The 14,840-nt window shown below is 32.1% G+C and overlaps 1 protein-coding gene across 1 annotated transcript in view; it reads right to left on the bottom strand.

The window, feature by feature from the left end:
- The window catches only part of LOC107174146 (Chitinase 6), a 45,956-nt gene extending 31,366 nt beyond the window's left edge, over positions 1-14,590 (bottom strand). The window contains exon 1 of the mRNA XM_015524983.2: positions 14,337-14,590. The gene's annotated coding sequence lies outside the window, so the exon portion shown is untranslated. The remainder of the gene's footprint in view (positions 1-14,336) is intronic.
- Between the last annotated feature and the right edge of the window lie 250 nt (positions 14,591-14,840).

Below are 14,840 nucleotides of genomic sequence, written 5' to 3'. Positions count from 1 at the left end.
GCATAGGCATCCATATAAAAATAAATAAATATATTCATCGTATACCTACTCATATATTTATGTCCTCTCGACCAACGAGTTTAATTCGCACACATATAATATAATACGAAAACAATCCGAATATAAATTCGTTATTTGTTATATAAATAACACTTCGTTTGGTTTTTTATTATAATGAAATAATTTAAGTAACTATACATCACACATTCAAACGTGAGAAATAATTGTTTGGTGATGTGTTAAAATACAAACCATGAAGAACAAATAACGAATAAATAATGTTTACCATCGCACGCGGTCGTGTTTGCAAATGGTTTATTTTTTTCCGAGTGAGACAAAAACGTCTTGTTCTTGTTGTTCACTTAGGTACCTATATATGATATAGAAGTGCCGAGTAAACACAAGCAGACACAACAAGACATACGCCCCGGTGCGTTTCAAGATCGTGACCACCTGAAAGACCATCCTCGACATGAAACTAATTATCTACGCATTAATTTCCCATAAACCCACACCGAGTAAGCCGTAATATTTATCGACATGGTTAATTGTAGAGATTTGCCGGTTGCAAAACGGACCGGTATATTTTCTCTTCGAACAAAATTTTCGCCAAACTAGGTCGGAATCACACGTATTGTGGATTTCGCCAAAGACGCGAGATGGATTTTTTCCTGGACTAAAGAATTTAATACAATCATTTGAACACATCATGCGTTACGTTTTAAGGTTTCGATACCGTATTAGACCGGCAATATATATGTCACACCGGCATGTGATGTCCATGAAAAATAATTGATTTTAAACAATAAATATATCGGTTTGAATTAAAAACAACGCTGCAAATCCGTGGATTATTTATGGAGCAGTGTAAGCCTGCAGTATTATTGAGTAGGTATCTAATATATGTTATTGGCGCATGTCATTTTTATTCAAATCGAATCATTCGAATCGAGTTGACCATAAACATTACAAAATCAAATGAGCGAAACTCAATAATGTTATGCGTCAGGTTTTTATCGGTTTTTACGCATAGTAGTAGTGTATATGTATAACGTTATGATATTTGCCGTTATAGGTGAAAAATTCGTGAAAAATAATGCGTTAAAAAGTAACCATTATGATGCGCGTTATGCAGCGTGCGAGTGTATTTAATGTAAACTCAATAGGACGACATTTGTCGTCTTACAAACTTATATAAAACATGGCCAATTGTACGTTCACAATAATACGTTTTAATTTGTAATTTTTAAAATTAGAATGAATTTGCCTCTTATGAAATTTTAAGGCGAGAATAATGTTTTGGGCATCTCGGGGGATTTATTGATATTATTATTATTAAGTAAGTTGTGAAAGTTTTAAAATGTACAAATAAAAATCAGTTTAAAAAATGGCCATAACTTGCTTTTAAAAATGTACGTTCATCGTGGGGGGGGGGGTTGGAGACTTATTTTTGTTTACATATAAAATGTATAATTGTTTTATTATTTAATAAAATTAATTTGATTGATTCTTAGTTTTCGAGTAATTTATATTATGACTGTCACCTCACTCCCCTAGATTTTGACAGATGAGTGCCCTTCCTTAAAAATAATAATATCGATAAAATCCTCCGTCCAAGATAATATTCTTGCCTTTAAATTTTGTAACAGATAAACTCACTCTTGTTTTAAAAATAATAACAGAGTAAAACGTATTATATTATTGTGAACGTAAAATTTCCGCGTGGCGTTCTCTTAATATTTAACTGCAAAGACCAATATTTGTGAAAACATTTTGCGGAGAGGAATAATCGCCCATTAATATAAAAGGAGTAATTACCAAAGGTTTTTTATTCGGACAAAAATAATTTCAAATTGACAAAAAAATAAAAATAAACGATGTGTGTTATTATGACGCGGAAGGGATAAGACTACATAATATATAGGTATAGCTACAGGTTTGAGCGCATATATTGCAAACATCGATGATTTACACCGTACGATAAATAATTCTACGTAGGCATTTATGAGACCGTCGTCGGAGAAAGTTGTCGAGTTGATTTCGTGAACATAATGTGACGGTATTTCTAATACAGGTATACTGAGCAATATCAGCGGATCGGTCGATTTATCAATATCGTGTAAATTTATTGTGGACACTTGTTTTCCGTCCGCGACGCACAGTATGTAATTGTATGAATTATTACGTCGACGAGATGCGTCCTCGAAGACGCGGTGGCATTCGATCTGCAGTGTTTTAATCTTTTGTGCATAACATTAAATGAGGTGTAGTTATTATAAATACAAAAATAGAAAAAAAAATATCGCGTAGAGAGTATAATGATCATAAACAATGTTCTGCAGTTCAATGGAAAAAAATTCGTCGCCTATGATATTCTATTTCGTTACGCAATGCTTGCACTTATATATCAATAAATTATATGAATAACATAATATAGGTAATTGGTATATACGTATACCGGCGGCGTCGGGCAGATTATGGTTTATTAGAAAAAAAACGAAATTGCCGTAATTATTGAATTACATCCAACGCCTTACGTAGGCATTATAATATAATATACAGGAGACCGTCTGTGGGATTTGAATTCCATACACGCGATGACTGCATGGGGACATATATATAATGTGACTGATATTAATATAGATAAGCGTGACTTTCGCGTTCCATACCTACACAACAACACACGTGTTATTACTACTCATTATCAAATTGATGGATGCCTTCCCCCCCCCCCCCGACTTGTTATTGTGTTGTTGTTTTTCTCGTTGTTGTATTATTGAATTTTAAGGACACGAATATTACGTTTGTCGAAGAATGAAAAACGAATTCGGATCAAGGTTCAACGAACACCACACACCGTGTGGTGCGCATACACAACAAATGCGTTAAACAAATATTATACACAATATACAAACACGCTCGCGTCCTATCATAATATATTATTATTATATAAACGTATACGAATATTATTTAATTACAATCACGACGACGTCTGGTCGTGATTTCTCTATGGGATTATCGAAACTTCGCGCAGTGATGATATATACATTATAGTATAGTCGGCCAGTCGGCGTGCATAATGAATTTCTCGATTTTTTTTCATCCGCTGTAACTGCTAACTATACTGTGTGTGTGTGTGTGTGTATTAATTGTATTACATTAATATGCATTTTATGGTATCCGCTTCGCACTATTTATCGGTGGCGGCCGACTGCGGCATGTCAAGATAATATCATGACTGCGAACAGTGACCAGTCTCCAGCCAGCACAAAATGATTGGGTATAGGACCGTTTTTTTTCTTTCTGTAATGTGTTTATAACTATTAGAGAAGATTTGTCCTATCACGTGAGACTGCAACACTTACCCGTAAGTATGCGCGAAAAATGACATCATTTTTTTTTTTTTTACTCGAAACGCGACTAAGAATTTATATGCATTTTCAAATCTATTGCAGATACAAATTTAGTTAGCCCTATTTTTCCATTTAAAAAACATTCGAACAGATGCTTATTATTATTGTATCTTATTAATATATTATTATTTAATACTAAACAACTTATTCTTTGCACGCATCTTCATTGTATTATGATAATATAACGATATTTACGGCAGGGGAGGATCCAGCCCGAGATTATGAGGGGGGGGGCGAATATTTCACATACAAAATAAAATGTCTAATAAAATATAATATGTGGACAAGCGCGCATATTTGTGTTAAAAAATAACTTAGACGAAACAGTTATGTTAAATACAATTTTGTAATCAATTGATAAATTGATTCAGAAGAATAATTGCCCTGATAACCGAGTAAATTATAAGGCCATATTGCCATAAAGATGCCTATACAAATTGACAATTGTCGACTACCCGTCGACCGCGGCACTCGACGTGTTAAAATTATTTTTGATTCTTTTTATTGAGCATTTTTTCTAAACAAAATGCGGCTTACGGGGGGGGGGGGGGGAGGCGCCCCCTACTGAATTCGCGCCTGATCTACGGCTAATAATATTTAACATATTACGGTTGTATATACCTACATCTCGATGTTTTGCTATATAATATAATATGTCCCAACTCAATACATATAAATATAATATACAAGCATACAACACATAGTACATACGTTATCTAATGTATTATATACCTATACATACGTAAGTACTTTCTATCGATTCATATTTCACTAGGTTTCAATGTAGCATAGGTAATGCATTTTTATTGGAAATTCCTATATATACGAGTACCTATTATTATAATATTATAGTCATATTGGCTACTCTTTATACGAACATTTATTATTATGTGGAAATAGATAAAACTGTTTACCGATCAAGATTCATAACACCTATGGAAATCTAAACTATATCGCATTATTATTATTATTATTATTATTATAACATCGATCTTGTCACGTTGAATAGAAATACAAAAAACATAATTTCTCGACTTATAATACGCAAACATATATACGCGAATCATACCATATTTTGACGTGGACGTTGTAGACACTTTAATTTACTATTAATGTACGATATTTTTTTACCTTGATAATATTCTACAATTTTTATTTTATGTTCTACAACCCTAACTGCAGCAGCATCAATTACCGTATTGATTTTATGTAATTTGTACATTACAGTTGTTTTCTATATTTATCAGTCATTCAAACTATTGTCACTGCAGCGTTGATTTTTTTATTCATTAGTCATTCATATATTAAGTTCCAACTTCGGTATTGTTTGAAATACGAAATATATTGTTATGATCCATACTATAATAATTACCTTTAAAACTCATCCCGGTGTATATGTGCATTCATATTGGTTATTAATTATAATTCTTAATAACTAAACGTACCTACGTCTTGGCTAAATATAATACAAAGGCATAACGCATAAATAATATTTTATTTTGTTTATTAATAATGACCGTGTTGTTTAAGTTATATTATAATAACGTTTTCTTTCTTTCATATTACAAAAATTAATGCGGTTACTTAGGTACTGATAAACAAGAATAACAATAAAAAAGAACAAAGACTAGAACATTTTTATTAATAGACAAGGTACACGAATCAGGGAGACTAATTATATTAATTGTTCCAATACTAAAACGAATTATACGTTATTATACTTTACCTACCCACGTGGAATGTGTGTACGTAAATATGCAATAATAAAGTATTCACTTGAATGTTATTTTAAACATTCACTGTACGCTGAATCTAACTATCTATACGGTAAAGTGGTAGACATAGTTTTTGATTAAGTTTTTGAAGGAAAAAATAGAATTATAGTTATATTATAGACCGTTTGCTTATTATAAGGCTATTACAATTTACGAGTAAAGTTAGAACTTAAACACTCAAAAGAATTTCACTATGAATATAATTGGATGGATGCAAACGCCGAGGTGTTTCGTTCATAGGTAGATTTTGATCCATTCGGAGACAATATTTTGGACCACAAGTGATAGCCTGTATACATATGTACGAGACGACGATTTCTCATAGAATTTATAATTTGAGCGTAGGTAGGTACACTAATTATGCCTGCAGGAGTATACTGTAACATAGACCACTGACAATGTGACAACAGTATACAATATAATATCGTCGTCTCACCCGCGTGGTTTTGAGTGAAAGAATAGAAAAAAGTCAAAATAATAAACACGAGTCGCGTAACCGCACACGACGATGGTGTGCACAACAATATTTTAACAATCGAAAGTGGTCTATACAGCGCCGAGAGTAATATCTCGGGGCAGCAAAGTATATTATGATGACGGTATAAGTCCGACGACGGTTGATTGTACTGCATAATACACTATAGTCATTAATATTATTATAATTATTACCATCGGTAAAATAACTCAATAATGAAAAACAAAACGAAACGCAATAAACCGTCACGTATTAAAAGAGGTAATGAGTGTATATTATTATAACATATACTGTAATAAAATAGCTTCGTGTAGAAATCAAAGTCTTTCGTGAATTTTGATACGCGTGCACGGTATCTGTGTGTTATACAGTAAAACCTCTAAATACCGGACACTCTCGGTCGCTTAGATGTCGTCCGCTATTTGTAGGTGTCCGCTATTAAGAGGGGAAATACAGTGAGTACACATTTCACCGTTCCCAAAATTCCGTCCGTTATGTGGAGGTGTCCGTTAAAGGAGGTTTCACTGTAGTATTATTGTGAACGACGTGCAATATTATAACACGAAATCGCGATATGCCTATCTATATATACGTATTTAGGTGTCCTACTATAGTAGTAATAAGAATTTATCGTTGGAATAAATGCGTATTAAATATTAATGCATTACATCGAGGAATATTTTTTCATTATTTTGCGCCCCATCAGTCTAAAAACATAGGTATTGTTATGCTTTTTATTATAGATCTAGTGGCGCCGACTTGTATTTCATTTTGAGGGGCAAATTATAAAAATTAGTTACCATCCACTTAAATATATTGTAAATTCAACCATCGTGAAGTCACTCTAATCCGCACATAAAAATACGTGTTCGCCGCCACTGATTATTAGATCATATAATATATATCATTTTACATCGGCACTGAATCGGTCACAAAGCCTCCCGCGAGCTGTACAATCAATGCTAGCAATAACATTATATTATATTAATATGTGAACCAGGTAACGTCGATAAGTTTCAGTATTTTACCCAATCCGGTATAACATTAAAAACATCGCTGTCACGTGTCTGATTTTAAAAAGCCAGCGAAACAAACGCGTTCCATTATAATCAGACTCTTCCTCCACGGATGCCTACACACGTATCACGATGGAAACATAAAAAGTCATATCTTGGCCGCACCATCTAGATTGTATTCGAGGATGGGAGGGGAAAGTGGGAAAGTGCCCACCCTCTTTCCCGTCCGTAGCTAAAAAATATATTATTGTTCAACGATATGAGATATCTATAATTGGAATACAAAGTCTGGTAGTCACGATTGGTAATACAAATTGGGTGTATTATAGTAAAAATTTAAATAAATATAAATATACTTGGGTGCTCGCTCCGATGGAATTTTTAGCTAAGCCTTTGCGTCACTGCCATCGCATCACACGAGTCTCGGAATTTTGAGCTGTAGTCGACGGGGAGGCACATCATCGTTTGTTAATATTATTATGCTTCCAACTTTTTGACGGTCATTAGCCTGGAGTAGGTTTACAGTGTAACTGATAAGTAAAGTTAGTACAGAAGAAAGAAAGAAAAAAAAAGAAAGGTTAATTACAATTTTTACAAATTTTAGGGACTTAAAAATACGTAGCAGGATTTATACAATGTTAAAAATTATTAATAAGGTTAGTATTAGTTAGAAATAAGATAATTTTATTGATATTTTTTTGATTAAGGGCTTCTTCAATAGCTTATATTCTTTATGGCGCCTTTTTTTGTTTTTTGATTGTAAAAGCGTTGTTCTACATATACTTAAATGCGTATTTGATAATCGATTTTCGTCTTTTGTCATATTTTGATATTGATCATTACCGCGGATCCGTGTTTAACTCGTATGAATTTGAATTTTGTAATAATTGTCATTTATTTTGACACGATCACTATCAGCGGAATGCCAGCAGAGCAGCAACCAATGAAAAGAGGCGGAAGTCTCGAACCACTTGCTATGGCGAAGTGAGCAGTGAGGGATGCGTATCAAAAATCTGTGATCATACCTATTTATTTTGTCACGGAGAGTTTAGTATCGTATTTACACCGTAGCAAGACCCAACACGGGCAGACTTGCGCGGAGAGATACTCACAAGGTAAAGGCTACCTACTCCGTACCAGAAACTCCAAACTAACGGACATACGGTTCACTTAATCAACCTATACGGCAAAGACGTGTCAATATAATAGACACATAATATTATAACAAGTATATAAGTTGCAGACAAGTTGTGCTGAGGCTCGCGACGCTGTCGTCGAGGTGTACATCACGTCTTTTCTTCCAACGAAATCGATGAAAGCCTTATATACGATATTCTATTGCGTTGTTCGCTGCAGCGGTCGCGGTATTGCAATTTCAAACTGTTATATAATACGTCTTACATATTATATTATAGACACAATATTAATCTATCATGCGCAGTTTAAGCTCGAAATTAACGTTTTAAACTCGAAATCAAAACTGCAGGATACACACACAATATTCATGAACATGCTCAAACATAACATTTTATTATATATATTAACACACACACACAACGTATATAATATTATATACACCTATGTAGTCCTACATTCTTATTCGCCGCACTATTGAGTATTTGTAAAAATTATTTTGTCTAATATTTATTTCGGACGCATGCCAATAACTAAGATTATTGCTTGGATATCATTACCATGCGATATTGAATACTGCAGAGCGGCGAAACTTCGCTGCAGGGTAGTCAATAGTGCCTACCCTGCACACTACCCCGTGGGCACGTTTATGATATTATTATAATATAATGTTTGACACATCTGTCGATGTCTATAATAGAGTGCGAATTATTGCTCTCGAGTATATTGAACACAACGTATAATACATATTCCTTCGTTGGCTATTCTCGATATAGTCTCTCGTTCGAGATATTATCACCGCCGGTTCTTTAACCACGATGAGCTTTCATATTATTATTTAGTAATAATTTATTATAATTTGTTACGTACGTACGTCGATATCAATATTAAACTGACGATTCGTTGTGAAACTATACTTCTTGTTTCACCATCATAACAATGTGTTTAGTAATATTGTTTACGATTTCAATTCAAATCGTACAATATATTATATAGTAGTCTTCCATATACCGCTCGTATAATATGCACACGTGAATCATTCTCATTTAAAACGTACATAGATACCTAACCCAAGTGATTTAAGGCGAATACACGCTGTTGAATATTATTTAGGCACCTAATACCATCGTTATGATTGGTTAATTTCTGCTCTTGCTCGCATATACAGGTATACTATCGACTGTGTTACTGTATATCATAGTTTGCCGAGACGTATAGGTATTATGGTTAGGTATTTACAAATCATGTGGATTTCATGTACACCTTTTTGGTTTTTGCGGTTACACGCGGTTAATATGATATAATAAATTTCCGTTGGCATCGGTTAATGAAGACACCAAGACAGTAATGAAGAAGACGGATACCACACGTCTCGTCGTCTAACTATACGCGACTATAATGGTCATGTTGTGATGTATTAATTGGAAAGAGTCAAGGCCGATTATTGTTGCGTCAGTAATATATTATATGATATTGGGTCTTCTCCTCGCATATTATTACGAATTAATTTTCGATTAATTTCCGTCCATTGTCCGCGGGCATCACACAGTGTGATCGACGACACTATTATGTATAGGATTATGATATTCAGCGGATGGGCTTGTTTCTTTTTCTTCTTTTTTTTTTTTTTCTAGTGGATAGTAACTGATAGATATATTATGCGCACGTGCTGTATATTATGTAAATCGTTGATATCATTATTTCCAGCCAACGTGTTCTTATTGTGTGCGTCTTCTCGATATGACGGACGGAGACAGCAAGCTACGCCAGTCGGACTGCTGCCGACTATTACAGTTTCGTGTTGTGTAACTATGAGACTGCCATTGACGTGTGACTAACGTGCCGCAATTGGCTAGATTGAAATAAAAAAGTGCTATGGAAAGCAGTTTTGTGACTTTGATTTTTCAAACTGTTATAAAATAAAAAATTGTAAGTGCATTAAGGTATAGAATTGATGTATTATCATATGCTTTTTCACGAAAAACATCGAAAACTTTTATACTCATGTTACATATTTATACAATATATCCATGGAAACTGCTCCCCATTGCAGTGTTATATTGAATAATATATTATTTTAGTATTTCACCGATAACTACGAACATTATACTAAAAAATTGTACATATCATCATACACACAAATCGTAAGAATAATTCTAATATCATTCACGTAATTGTTTCAAATTTCAAATATTAAATTACATGTATAGATATAATAGACGGTAGGTTATTATCAATCTAAAGTGCATTCTATACTGCACCGTAGATTCTCAAGAACATTTCATTATTATTTTTATTATAATAATATATGTAACAATGATTTTTTCCCAGTCTTGCCCAACTATATGCGTATTGTAATAAAAATACTGTTATTCTCTATAAATATAAACATTTGGGTATTAGAATAATATATCTATGTATTTTACTTTTTGCCTACTTCGTAGGTAGACCACGATAATTTACAATGAAATATAAATTATAAAATATGACCTCCCATAGCGTAATTCTACCTAGTTTGATCGATTAATCGAATTTCGCAATATGTATATTATATTATTATTATTATTTGTTATTAAACCTTATACGCAATAGTTACATTTTATCCGTAAGAAAATATTTTTTGTACGAGCTTAGATGAGGATATAAAGTTTGAATGTCGTCATAACGCGACGTATATATTAAAATTCGAACACCTATATGTAGGTATTTTGTCTTCACTCCGCTCTTTGCGATGATTTGCATCATGTACACAATATTATTATGTTATACACGTTATTATTATAACATTATACACATAAACAGTATTTCATTCGTTTTCCGAGCACAGTCGCGTTTCGTTGTATTCAAGGATTTTCTTATTCGATTCGACCCCGTTTGGCATAACATCAAAACCTTACATAATTTCCACAATCCTGCAACAATGTTTCCTATATAGAAGCTAGAACCAATTTTTCTATCTAATGACCGGATACGCGTGGTATAAAATATATATAGGCGGACGGATACTATTTAGGCGTCATTGACGGTTTATCGTCATGCGACGGTGGGCAATGTCGATAAACCGCGTTTTCGTCATCTAACACTGCCTATATATATATATATATATATTTATACAAGTATTATAAACATAACGGGTTGATTTGCTTAAACGATATTGTTATGTTTAAACAAGTAAAACTCTCATCCGCACGATATCCGTATTTCTACTATTATATCTACGATGAACTGTTAGTGCTGACGAGTATATCTATATAATATATAGTAATATATAATAGCTGCATCGCAGACCCGTTGCAGTTGTGTTGTATAACTGCAGACTTGCACTTGCTATACTCGCATCATGATCGATGTTTTTGGTGAACACATTTTCTCTGATCGTCGACGTATTTCCTGGGATAACATTTTGTGTTATAGATTTGTTCCAATATCGTAATACATTTATGCATGTGACGATATGTATAATGTACATATTATAATATAGTGGCACACACGTCCGGCTGCAGGCACACGAGTCAATGGACCGCACCGCATCATCGCGATGGCCATCGTGATATTAACAAAGACTTATTCTCCGCACACACTGCAGAGGACTTATTAATTATTATGCTCCGATTATGCTTGTTTCGCCGTCGGGCAATGTATATATATATTATACATATGAGTACGGACAATACGACATATATATATATAGAAATTCGCGCGCGAATCAATGATGACGGCAATTTAAATCAATTACATGTACCTATATTATATATAGCTATATATACTGCATCCGTAAATTTTCGTACGATTATTTGTATGGCTCTACTGCGAGAGAGAATGTTAATTATTACACTCGTCAGTATATTATAGTTATCGCGGCGACCCCTTTGGATAGGTTTCACTCGGGTTTTCAATTGCGAACATTTTCAATTCGCACACCTCGAACAATACCTAATACCTATATATGTGTATAATGATATAATAATCCAACGCGACGCTTTAAAAGTGCAATCAAAAGAAAATCACATGGATATTATAGGCACGTATATATATGATGACATTAGTATTCCGTGTGCACGTAGCGGTTCTGCAGGCGGCAGTGTCGAAAAACCAAATTATACGATTATGTGATCGGAATAATAATATAATATATAATAATGTATATTATCGTAATTATTATCATGCGACGTAAAATTGTTACAAAAAAAAAAAAATACCCACGTTTGGTCTAGACTACGCGTCGTAAGAAAATATAAATATAATAATTATTTATTTTCTTTTATTTCAGCCAGTTTAGAAAACCTTTCACTATCTCCCGTGTATATTTACACATATTCATCAAATTTCAGTTCAAACAGTTTTTGATTAAAGTTTGTTTTAATAATGGTCTTGTCGTATAATTTTATTTTATTTTATTTTAAAAATGAATGAATCGTGATTAAGCTTTTGTGGTTAATACTCAATTCTTAATTACATTATAACATATGCATAATAATATTAATATGATGTCTATAGAGTATAGACCGTGACATATTTAAATTAGATGCCAAAATATTATTAGGCACATTGTTTTTATACGAGGCAGAATGAAACATTCACCTACGATACACGGATACATTTTAGACTTTAAAACTTCGAAATTACTCTTATTATAATATTGTAAAACATTAATAAAAACAATTATTTTTTTTAATTATTTGAATAAATATTGACCATTGAAACTAAATCATATCTAATTATTTTATTATTTATTCAACGAATTGCACAGCAATGTATCAGCCACTGGTTATTAATGATCAATAATATAATTATTAAAAATATTCTCCTTATAAATAATGTAAAATATTTATTTATATAAGTTATTATAATTTTTTATTATTATTTCCCATAAAATATGATAGGCTTTATTGCTTAAATTTCTAAACTGTATGATAGCTATATATCTTAATAAAATAGTAAATAATGTTATATCCTTATAAATAGGTACCTACAGTTATACATTTTATTTTCATAATAATAAGCATATAAAAACATATACATATACATCTATATATATATTTGCAGTTAACTAAATAATTTATAAGCAAATTATGTGTTAGTATAATGAAAATTTTAGCGATAAAAAGTGATAAAATTATAATAGTTCAACTTGTAATTGTTAAAAAATATGGTAGTAAAAATAACATCAATCATGAAACACATTTGTTTAAAATATTGAAAATTAGGATATTTGTAAAAAAAAGAAGATAATTCCCTGACTACCACATTACGCTGGTTAACTATATAACTTGTAATGTATAAATGAATAATAAATAAAAATACCTATTTCAATAAATAGCATAACAATTTACAGTATACAATATGTATATGCACCTTGGTTGGTTTATTTAAATTAAATTAATCTTGACGGTTTAGATAACATAATATTATAAACTTTCACGCAAGAGTTGTAATAATACACCTACTAGGTATTACTGTTAAAAATTTAGCATGTAATTACTTTTATTAAAATCATCAGTATGTTTTCGACCGCAGTTTTAAAGCCCACAAGAAAAGATATGATTTTTGAACATTTTTAATACGCGCTACTTAAACATAAAATCTTCTCCTCTCAACTATACTTCTATGCATAATTATATTATATTGAGATACTTGTTCTCCATCCCCAAATGCTTTGTACCCTGTTTTTCGTTTAAACACTTCATAATTACATAAATATATCATAAAAGACGTAGGCTTTCGCAGTACCTATAAGGTTTAACTGCATATAGTTATCATATAGGCACTCAAATATCTACATCACACAGTGCTAAAAATAACATTGTTACAACGTTACAAAGTTATTTAACTATAAAATGTATTTTTATTTATATTATCTTCTGTAACTCGGTAACAAACTATTTTGTTGTGTGGTAGTATACTTATATTAATATTTCTGAAATTATATTATACTAATCATTGCAGTCTGCTGTGTATTGACTTAAGCGTTAAAGAGTATATAGGTTTGCATTGCTGCAGCGATTTATAAGTCGTTAATGCGTATCTATAACGTTCAAATTATTATTGATATTGGTATTTTTTATAGATGACTAATTTAAAGTTTAAAATCGATCTAGCACTTATTTACAACACTTGGATCACTATGTATATTATATTTGTTTTATTTTAAAAATTAATAAACAATCCACAGGTATAGTGTGTATTGCAGTTACAGTTATAGTTTTACTCGCGGATTTTTTCAAAAATATTATTCAGATAACAACAATACAAATGTTTTTAAAATTCACATTACATTTTTAATACTTTTCCGACACTCAGATCAATCGTGTTGTTATACTTTATGGATTCATAAATGTTGATAACTATCGTTTAAGTCTTTTAGTCTTTGATCTCCCCACGGTTGTACCACGAAATGTACAAGCAATAATTATTGATTGTTAAAAAGACTGACAAATGTGATGCGTAATTTTGATGTAAAAAATTATTATTACTATTTTTAATTATTAAATATCATAATATTACGAGAATATCTTTAACTTACGTTGAAATATTGGGCTATCCGTGTCCACGTTAGAATATACGTATGATATACGGCGAAACCGATCACGCACTAGTGTCTGACAGACTATTGTTCACGGTGATCATATTATCATCAAAATTATTATTATTGTTCTTGTCACTGATATTTTATTAAAACAATATAATACGTAAAATACAATTATGAGAATAAAAATAACAACAACGCGTTAGGATACACGCGCGTCTTAACCGGAAAATGTGTATTAGAGGACTAACGCTCAGACGGTGTGCGCACATCGCGCTAGACGTCCACGAGGACCGCTGCACCATCAAAGCCCCACTATATAATATTATTATACTTGTCTAACACAATATTACTGTATCTAATATTTATATTTATGTTTATGCGTTTTGCGCTTGAAACAAAACCCTATAGGTGTACCGCGCTCGTTGTGGTTGGCTGGTTAATAAATATACGTTTTACACAACATAATAATAATAATGATTTTAATGGTAATGGTAGGCT

Source organism: Diuraphis noxia, unplaced genomic scaffold, assembly GCF_037042655.1.
Source record: "Diuraphis noxia isolate RWA-SAM2 unplaced genomic scaffold, SU_Dnox_SAM2 contig0005, whole genome shotgun sequence".
NCBI lineage: Eukaryota > Metazoa > Arthropoda > Insecta > Hemiptera > Aphididae > Diuraphis > Diuraphis noxia.
The sequence above is the reverse complement of the archived record's forward strand: the minus strand, read 5'-3'. Positions and strand labels throughout refer to the sequence as shown.